Source organism: Rhinopithecus bieti, unplaced genomic scaffold, assembly GCF_001698545.2.
Source record: "Rhinopithecus bieti isolate Rb0 unplaced genomic scaffold, ASM169854v2 scaffold_9663, whole genome shotgun sequence".
NCBI lineage: Eukaryota > Metazoa > Chordata > Mammalia > Primates > Cercopithecidae > Rhinopithecus > Rhinopithecus bieti.
Genome location: NW_016806456.1, coordinates 3,558,039 through 3,568,722, shown reverse-complemented (window position 1 = coordinate 3,568,722; position 10,684 = coordinate 3,558,039). Strand labels below are relative to the sequence as shown.

At 41.2% G+C, this 10,684-nt stretch overlaps 1 protein-coding gene across 8 annotated transcripts in view; it reads left to right on the top strand.

Moving 5' to 3' along the window:
• Positions 1-10,684, top strand: part of FSD1L (fibronectin type III and SPRY domain containing 1 like) — a 92,187-nt gene that overhangs the window by 12,255 nt on the left and 69,248 nt on the right. For 4 of the 8 annotated variants that reach the window (XM_017876719.1, XM_017876721.1, XM_017876718.1 and 1 more), the window contains exon 2: positions 8,202-8,295. The exons of the other annotated variants lie outside the window; for them this stretch is intronic. The gene's annotated coding sequence lies outside the window, so the exon portion shown is untranslated. The remainder of the gene's footprint in view (positions 1-8,201; positions 8,296-10,684) is intronic. 8 annotated transcript variants of the gene reach the window in all.

Below are 10,684 nucleotides of genomic sequence, written 5' to 3'. Positions count from 1 at the left end.
CTGCGCCCGGCCGGTATCTTCATTTTCAATTGAACTTGGCAGTTTTTAAAAATTAGAAAGATAGTGAAGCAGACCTTTTTTATAAAAAAAATTTAACATAGTGCTTGTTTGCAGTGCTTGGCTGAATGTAAGCAGGATTTTTCATGCAGTAAACACATACTGAATGTTTGCCATAGTGATAGATATTCCACTCTAACTTATGGTGGAAAATATTTTAAAGTTGGTGGATTTTATCTCCAGACTTTTAAAAATATGTTTTTCACCCTTTGTTGGCACTTCTTCCCAGCCACAAGGTTCTGATAGAATCTGGTTTCAGTTATTGATGCTTGTTAATTGCTATTAATTGCATTTTGAACTAATTTATTTAAAAAGTATTAACATAGCCAGTGTTTGCATTTCTATTGCATTATAAATATAGTAATATAAGTTTATTGTAGGAAAATAGGAATATAAATAAAATGAAAATAAAAACCACTCAACTCTGCCACCCAGAGATAATCTCTTCAACATTTATATCACCATCTAGTTTTTTTTTTTTTTTGAGACGGAGTCTCGCTCTGTCACCCAGGCTGGAGTGCAGTGGCCAGATCTCAGCTCACTGCAAGCTCTGCCTCCCGGGTTCACGCCATTCTCCTGCCTCCCGAGTAGCTGGGACTACAGGCGCCGCCACCTCGCCCGGCTAGTTTTTTGTATTTTAGTAGAGACGGGGTTTCACCGTGTTAGCCAGATGGTCTGGATCTCCTGACCTCGTGATCCGCCCGTCTCGGCCTCCCGAAGTGCTGGGATTACAGGCTTGAGCCACCGCGCCCGGCCCACCATCTAGTTTTTTGATATGCATATAAAAACTTTTAAAAAGTTATGGTATCATGCTATATATGCTGGTCTATAATTTGCATTTCACATAATTATGGATATTTTTCCATATTAATCATTCTACAATACTTTTAATTATTCAACAGAATTCTTTTGTGTGCATGTTTTACTTGATTTTATTTAATCAGTACCCTTTTGTTGTATATTTTTGTTGATCCCAACCTTTTAATGTTATAAATGTCACAGATGAGCATCCTTGTAGCTGGGTCTCTGCTTACACCCTTAATTATTCACTTAGAATAAATTTGAAATAGAATTACTGAGTCAATGTATATGTACTTCAAAAATTGTATTTGATATGTATTGTCAAGTTGCCCTTGAGAAGGGTTGTTAGTTTATACTAATACTCCCATCTCCACTCCAATGCCACCTTCTTTCATTAAATGGTAGGACCTCTGGTTCTTTGGCCAACTATGAGCCTCCTTGACTTTACTGGGTAAAACAGCCAATTCAGAGGCCACTGAACTTGGTTAAGGCTTCATTATCCTCTGGTGTGCTTTATATCCCTCAAATCCTAGATGGGAGATTACCTCCTCTTATGCTGTGATATCTTAAACTGGATTCAGGGCAGAAAGGCACATTCCCCAGCCAGTTCTTTTACTAGCATTTAGATTTTTTCTCAGCTGGTAAGCTAGACTAAATCAGAATTGACTGTAGGCTGTCTCAGTTACATCTGTGTTCAGGTAGTGTTCTCAACTGTTTCACTGTTACAGAGGGTGTAGCCTTCCATCTTTTAGGTATATTATGATGATTAGATTCCTGAATTTCCCAGTTCTCTTTTTTTCACCTTCTTGCATCACATCTGAGCATGATACTTTTGTTAAAATAACTGGCGAGATTCTGGTTATCTAGCTAACAGCTGGATAGAGCTTTCTGGATTTAGCTCTTTATCACTGTATGGTAAACCTACCTAATAGCAATAGTTTAAGCATACTATTAGAATGACCCTGTATGGCAGACTCACCTGAATGAGTGTTCTGAGTTTCACTGGGCTGTGTAGTTATCTTGTCCAGCTCACTGTCACTGGACCTTTTCTGTATTTAAGGCAGTTCTCCTGCCCAGCCTGCCACCACTGGATTCTCTCCCTTGTATGTAATCCCTCAGTAAAATACCATGTCTCATTTGGTGGCTCTCGGTTTCTTCTTCAGCCTCTTGAACCTGGTGCCATCCCCATTGGAGTCGATGGAGGGGTTTAGCATGAAGTCACCTAATTCAAAGGACAGGTCTATGTGTGGGATGATGCAAGTGGCATATTTCTGGTGGCAGTTGGGCATTTTCCAGGAATGTTACATGCTGGTTTGATCAATCCCTTTCCTCTGGTTGCAGGAACCCTGTGATTATCTCGTATAGTCCCCAACAGTTTAAACAGCCTAGAGTACAGGCTCTGGAGGCAACCTCCTGGATTTGAAAAGCAGAGGTTCTGGGGACAACCTCCTGGATTTGAATTGTGATTGCCATTTGATAACTGTGTGACCTAAAACAAGTTTCTTAACATCTTGAATCTTTCCTTTTTCCAACCATAAAGTGTGAAGACTAATACTACTTTTTTTTTTTTTTTTTTAAAACAGATGTGATGATTAAAAAGATACTCCATGTTAGCAGCACAGAGCCTGGCACATAGAAGGTGCTTAATGAAATTCTAACTAAATTGGCTATAATAATAGTTTGACCCCCTTAAATTATAGATCTATTTGTGGTATTTGCCGGGGCTCTAGATTTTTGTATCTTGATTTTCTGGAATACTGCTGTAGAATTTGACTCAGAAGTCTTCTCCTGGTCTGAGAAGATGCTGGTGGGAAACCCATATGTCAGCATTTCTCTAATTATGATCACATGGATGCTGATGCCCTCTGATTTGGGGTTATAACCTGTTGATCAGTTCCAGGTTTCCAGATTGTTGATCAGTTCCAGATTTCTAATCTTGAAGTAAAATCTTAGTCCTTTGGATGCCTTTAGCCATTCTGACCTGTTCATGAACCTCTGATCTCTACTTTATCAGGTAGTACAGTGTAGTCCTTTAAGAGCATAGACTCAGGAATCAAACTGTCTTAATTTGAATCCTGACTGTGTGACATATTAGCCTTGATATTCTAGGCAAGCTGCTTAACTTCTCCATGTGTCAGCTTTCTCATTGGAAAATGAGGATAATTATAGTATCTTACTTCATAGGATTCTTGAAAGGATTAAATGAATTAATAATATGTAGAGAGCTTAAGATAGTACTTGGCACTTAAGAGTACCAAAGTGCCCTTTTGCTCAGTCTATTGATTATCCTTTTACTTGAGTGATAGTGATTATAAACGTAACTTTAAGCTGTGCTGCATTGAAGAGAGTAGCTCATATCGTGTACATCTTAGATTACTTTGATTCATTCCATGACAATGACAGTGGTTGTGGTTGTGCCTGGCTAGGGTGTATATAATGCTTTTTCTTGTTTGTGTAGCAGTTGCCTTAGTCTAAATCCATAGTCACATCATTGTATTTTTTTGTTGTTATTATGAGGGCCTGGTAATTGTGTTACATCACCAAAAGACAATTGCTGAGATTGCCTGTGCAGACTTCCTATGGAGACTTATGTCATGTATTTTACTATGATTTAGCAGAATTGGCATTTGTCAAAGCATGTCTTCAGACCTGCGTCACCTAGAACTTTTAGTTATCACCACCTGAGTCTTATATAATTTTCTAGATAAGCTTTAGATAATTTATTTTGACTTTATTCATCTATGTTTATCTATTACTTTATCCATCAGTGTTTAGAAGGTAATGGGAGGCTTGAGATCTGATATAAAAATCTGAGAACTTCGTAGGCATCCTTTAAGGTTGATGGAATCCCGTGGGGCAGATGAAAGTTGTCTTTGCCCTCCACCCATAGGCTTTGATGAAAAAAAAGAATGAAATGAATATATGTAACATGGGCTCATTCTATAAGTACATTTTTGGAATTTGTTTTGTCAGTACATTGTGTATATGTTTTAGGACAGGGGTTATAGGTAGAGGAACTGATAAATGAGAGGGCTGCTAGGAGGAAGCAAGTCAAATGAGATAAATTCGTAGCCGGCTATGCAGCTGGAGTGTAATAAGAGAGAGGAAGTCTGGGGAGATAAAGCAGGTGAGGTAGGCAGTGCACAGATCATTTGAGATCTTATAGGTCATGTTAAAGATTTTCAGTTTTATCCAAGGCACAATGGGAAGCCATTGAAGAATACTGATCAGGAAGCGTGATGCCATCATTACCCTAGCCGAAGTATATAGAGAACTGATTACTGGGGAGAAAGATTATTATCAGAGTCTGATTAAGAAGTTTTGCTACAGCGAAGGTTGAGATATAGGTTGAGATATGATAGTAACTTTTACTAAGATAGTAGTAATAATTCTAATGTCACAGGATACTTTGGATGTTTCTTAACCAGCTGGAAACCTCTGTGGCTGGCAGTGTCTCTCCTTGAGTTTCACTCATGCCTGCTGAGCTCGTTCTGCTCACTTGGCCTGGCAGGCTGTGCTCAGCTCATACTACTGGCCTGGATCCCACACCTGCCAAGGGCGATCCAGGCATGGAGCAGTGAGGGATATGTGAGCGGACAGCGAGTGACGCCTTGGGTATGGCCACCTGTGGGACAGCCTAGCATGTTGGCTGCTTGTGGCCCATGCGGGGGCACCCCAGGCAAGCTGGCATAGTGTTACCCCCGGCTCCATGTTGAGGGTCGTGGGCAGCTGAACCAAGCATACTTGGCAGTGGTTTCCTCTGTGGGTGCCTGTGTCTGGGTGAGGTGAATGCAGTGGTGCCTGAAAACTCAGAGATGCCAGTAACTGTGGAGCCCCAAGGGGTTGGGGGCAGGGGTGCTACAGTGTTCTTGTTCCTGCCACCCGCAGCTTGGCCAGTGGGAGCAGTGGGGCATGTTTCAGCCTGTTCACTCCTGCCACCTCACTTGGGCCTGTGGCTCCCAGGCTAGCCCAGTCCTGTTGTCACCTCCTGTCATGTGGGGCAGCCGCCTGATGCTGGTGGAAGGCAGGAGGGCTATAGTGTTACAGCTCTGGCTCAGGGAATCCTGAGGTCTAGGCCCTTAGAAGTGTTGCCACTCTTCACTTCTGCAGTTCATGTCACTGCCTGCAGCCTGGTGAGCTGGCCAGTAACATGTTACAGCCCCTTTTGCTCCTGTCTGCAGCTTGGCAAGCGAGCCAGCAAAGTGTTACAGCCCTTTCCGCGCCTGCCTGTCAGTGGTTCCTGACTTCTTGTCCAGAGTCTAGGAAGAATGAGGTGACATGGACGACTGGATGGTGAGCAAGGCAGTGGAGAGTTTTACTGAGTGACAGAATAGCTCTTAGTGGTGAGGAGTCCTGAAATGGGTAGTCCAAATATGTGGCTGAGTCCAGGGTTTTTATGGGCTCAAAATGGGGAAGTTTATGCTGATTGGTCCACGGGCAGGAGGAAGTATGTGCTGATTGGTCCATGGGTAGGCCTGGAAAAAGCACCATTTGTTTGACTGAAAGGCATAAAGGAAATTCTCATTCAGGTTGGTGGATTCCATCAGGAACTGGCAGCCCAGTTTTCAGGCTTCAAGCTGTCTTCAGCTTGAAGGTCAGGTTTCACCAGGGATCCGCCCCATCTACCTAGGACTAGGTCTGCCTCCTGCTGCTATCACTAGAACCATTAAGAAGGTAAAATCTATAGAACTTTGTGACTTCATGTAGAGCACAAATTAGAGGAGAGGAGATAGTGATGATGGCCTAGCTTTCTGTCTTTGCTCTTGATTAAATTTGGAAGTCCTGGAAGGATAGACTGGGGTAGAAAACTCATTGCATTATGATATCTTTTAGATCTTTTCTGCTCTCTTTCTCTGCTGTGGCATATTGACTACCATATCTAGAAAACACTTTTTAAAAATTGCTGGATTTGATACCTATTCAGCCAGCCGCCCCTTGTGTACCTCCTAGATTAGGCACATACTATCCTTATATACACCTTTTACTTGACTCCTACCACTGTAGAGAAAATTTTAGCTTTATGTCACATATACAAGCTAGGGTCAAGTTTCCGAACTCAGCACATGTAATCTTAATTCTTTAGTTTTCATGTTTTGGTGCTGGTGGTAGTTTCGTCTTAAATATTCTAATTCCTTGTAACTTGTTTTCCAGTTCTACTGAGCACCAAGTTCCTTAGTGCTTTTTATCTTTATGTCATTTCCACTTAGTTCCAGCCAGTCCCCATTCTTGTGAGGGTCAGAAAGGTTGAAGCCTTGGCCCTCTCACTGATAAACTTTTACTATTTTAGAATGCTAAATATGAGCTCTGGATTACAGTCTTTTTCATTTGCTCATCCTCTCCACAGCAGTTGCAGATTAAAGGGCAAGTGGATCAGAGCTTCTGGAGCCTTTGTCTCAGTAGTCTGCCCTTGGGGAACTTTGCGGATATTTCCTACCTTTAAGCTTAGAAAAGCTTAACAGAGAGGCAGCATTTTATCTGTATTAGCTAACAAGGTCACATTGGTTGCTGTGACTTTCTCTTTATGATCTGAATGGTTGCTGCTTCTGCAACCATGTTTAGTAATGTATTCGGCAGCTTTGAAAATATAGATGATCTTAAATGCTGGGGTTCCAGAGTCTTCTACAGCTGGCTTGTCCATTCTGACAGCATCTCAGTGGTGTATTATAGCAAAGGCTCTGAAGCCCTCCCCATCTAAAGATTGGAGTGCATCCCCTGAAAATAATCTAGGCCTTTAGTCTTTGCAGTTTTGGCGTTAGGGTAAAGCAACTTTTCTCAGAATGTAGACCCTTTATCTAGGTGTGTATTACAGACTCTCATGCTGTATTGGAACTCCTTGTTAAATTCAAGAGCTGTAGAGTGCTCTCTCTTCAAAGAATGAGACCATGTTTCCCAGAAATACTGTATCAGTCTTTAAAGGCCTTTCTTTCTCATCCACTTTCTGGGGAAGTACAGTATTTTTACAGCCTTAGGCAATTCATATAGGATATCATTCCCCTAAAGGCTTTAACATAGATTGTAGAGTTTCTTTCCAGAAGTATGGCTATTAATACATCTTAGGGCAATGCAGTTGAAAAGGGTCTTTCATCTGTGGTAATAGAATTTTGAATGAATTTAAGGGGAATGGTAAAGATAAGATTAACTGTAATCACTGGGCGCGGAGGCTCATGCCTGTAATCCCAGCACTTGGGAAGCCAAAGCTGGTGAATCACAGGGTCAGGAGTTCAAGAACAGCCTGGCCAGCATGGTGAAACCCCATCTCTACTAAAAAATACAAAAAATTAGCCAGGCATGGTAGCTTGCACCTGTAATCCCAGCTACTCAAGAGGCTGAGGCAGTAGAATTGCTTGAACCCGGGAGGCTGAGGTTACAGTGAGCCGAGATTGCACCACTGCACTCTAGGCTGGGTAACAGAGTGAGACTCCGTCTCAAAAAAAAAAAAAATTGTAATCTAAGGATGGTATTTTTTGGAGGTATGAGATAGTATCATAGAAAATGGAGGGCATTATTCTGATGATTCTTTGAATTTGTCTAACCCATATGTCAGTTGTCCTCAGGTGCAGTCTTGTTTTTGTTAGCTGCCAGCTTTGACGTGGACATTTGTACTTTTTGTGATCCCAAGAAGTCTTCTCTACCCAAAAACATGAGTGAACAGTGTAAATTTCACAGGAGAGAGGAGTGTATTTGTTTCTTCTGTTATGGTTTTGGATCCCAAAGTGGTGTGACTTATGCACCAATTTCTTTTGAGAGTTGGTAATTTTAAAATGTCTTTCACTTTCTAGAGTTAATATTAATGTAAATTAAAAACTGAGAAATTAGCGAAATTCTGGTAAAGGAAGTTGGTTGGAACGTTTTAACTTATATCCACGTATAGTTATTATAATTCAAGAATCTGGCATAGCATAAGCACATAAAGAAATTCTGGTCTTCCAAGAAAAAGTTCAGAAAGCTTTTAGGTCGTTTATTTTTAATTGCAAATTAATAAGATTAATAGAAGATCTCTGCCCTGTTTCCACTCTTAGAAATATATGGTCTGTTTGGATGACATAGACCTCTTAAGTCTGTATTTTCCAGGATGGTAGCTTCTAGCCATAATGTGGTTTTTGAGCACTTGAATTGTGGCCAGTTTTGAATTGAGATATGCATAAGTGTAAAATACGAACTGAATTTTGAAGACTCAGTACCAAAAAACAGAAAAACTCATTAATTGTTAAATATTGACTACATGCCGAAATGATTATGTATTTTGAATCTATTAAATAAAATATTAAAATTAATTTCTCCTGTTTTTCCTTTACTTTTTTGATGTGGCTGCTATTGGCTCCTACTATATTTATATTGGACAGTACTGCTTTAAGGAGAATGAAAACGTTACAGTTGGTAAAGCCTGTTTTCTGATCTCTAACGTCACTACTGGACCAGTCTGTTAACTTGCAGCAGGTTGGTAGCTCTTAAAGGAGCAGAGGATTTAACTTGAAGATCTGATTCAAAATTAGAGCATTTAGATGTCTTTAACTGTACTCAGTAAAAAATAGGAACATTAAAAAGGTAGGCTTTAGCTGGGAGCAGGGATCATGCCTGTAACTTCGGGAGGCTGAGGTGGGAGGATTGCTGGAGCCCAGAAGTTCGAGACCAGCCTAGGCAACATAGTGAGACCTCGTCTCTACAAAAAATCAAATAATGAGGCAGGTGGATATGGCTTGAGCCCAAGAGGTTGAGGCTGCAGTGAGCTGCGACTGTGTCACTGCACTCCCACCCGTGTGACACAGCCTCAAAAAAAAAAGGTTTCTCATTAAAATCTTTAGAGCTCAGGTCTTACCTAGTTGGGGCCATAAGCTACAACTATCTCCAGATTTTTGCTATGTAATTTCTGAAATGCAAAGCTTGCTACTAAACTGAGACCAAAAAAACCAAAATTCATAAATGGGAAGCTATGCTAAGGATATTTTATTTTTTGCTCTATGTCTGCCTTTTTTATGGGTACCAATGTTTTATAATTTTTTTGGTGGAAAGTTTTTTTGAGCTTTTTGGTTTTTTTTTGTTTTTTTGAGACGGAATCTTGCTCTGTCACCCAGGCTGGAATGTAGTGGTGTGATCTCGGCTCACTGCAACCTCCACCTCCCGGGTTCAAGCAATTTTCTTGACTCAGCCTCCTGAGTAGCTGGGATTACAGGCGCCCACCACCACGCCTGCCTAATTTTTGTATTTTTAGTAGAGACAGGGTTTCGCCTTGTTGGCCAGGCTGGTTTTGAACTTCTGACCTCAGGAGATCCATCCGCCTCAGCCTCCCAAAGTGTTGGGGTTACAGGCATGAGCCACTGTGCCTGACAGTTTTTTTTTTTTTTTTTTTTTTTTTTTTGAGACAAAATCTTGCTCTGTTGCCCAGGCTGGAGTGCAGTGGTGAGATCTCGACTCAGAGGAGCTGGGATTACAGGTGCACACCACCACACCTGGCTAATTTTTATAATTTTAGTAGAGAGGAGTTTCACTCTGTTGGCCAGGCTGGTTTTGAACTCCTGACCTTAAGTGATCTGCCTGCCTTAGCTTCCCAAAGTGTTGGGATTACAGGCGTGAGCCACTGTGCCTGGCCTTTTTTCAGCTTTTATTGAACTCACATATATCATGGTGATTGAAATTTTGTTACTGAGTTGAATTCATTGGGCCTGGCTCCTCTTTTTCATTGAAGGTGATCTTTTCAGAAGATTCTTCTACTCTTGTTCTGGTAGAATATTATCAACTTTTCTCTGAAGTTCATTAGATGTGCCTCCCAGTGAATCAAGCTGTGATTCTCTACTATGAAAATTCCAGCAGTTCTCTGTCATTGAAAACTCTTGGCAAATAAGATATTTAAAGAATATGTACTGTATTGTGTGTGTAGACCATATGATGGGCTAATTGATTGGATTTAGAGGCAGTATCCCAAAGTAGTTAAGACCATGGGCTTTGGACATAGATCATTTTTACCTTACTAGCAGTGTTACTTTGAATCTCCATTTTCTCATCTGCACAGTATGGATGTAACTGCCATTTTGAGGGATAGAAGGGGAGGCAGATTCAGTTCATTAGCCTTGAAACAGCCCTGTCTTATTAACTGAAACCTACTATAAAGTCTGAGTATTGTACAGACCTGTTTTTACTATTCCATTGTGTTGCTTTTAAATATGTATTGAGCTGGGCATGGTGGCTCAAGGCTGTAATCCCAGCACTTTGGGAGGCCGAGGCAGGTGAATCACCTGAGGTCAGGAGTTTGAGACCAGCCTGGCCAATATGGCAAAACCCTGTCTCTACTAAAAATACAAAAATTAGCTGGGCATGGTGGCTCATGTCTGTAATCCCAGCTACTCAGGAGGCTGAGACAGGAGAATCACTTGAACCTGTGGGCGGAGGTGGCAGTGAGCCAAGATGGCGCCGTTGCACTCCAGCCTGGGTAACAGAGTGAGACTCCATCTCAAAAAAGAAAAAAAAAATAAAAAATAAAATAATAAATATGTATTGAGGCTGGATGCAGTGGCGCCTGTGATCCCAGCACTTTGGGAAGCTGAGGCAGGCAGATCACTTGAGGCCAGGAGTTCGAGACCAGCCTGGTCAACATGGAGAAACCCTGTCTCTACTAAAAATATAAAAATTAGCTGGGTGTGGTGGCACATGCTTGTAATCCTAGCTACTCAGGAGATGGAGGCAGGAGAATTGCTTGAACCTGGGATGTGAGGTTGCAGTGAACCAAGATCGCGTCACTGCACTCCAGCCTGGTTGACAGTGAGACTGTCTCAAAAAAAAAAAAAAAAAAAGCAAAGAAAAAAAAAAACAAAACAAAAGAAAGAAAAAAGTA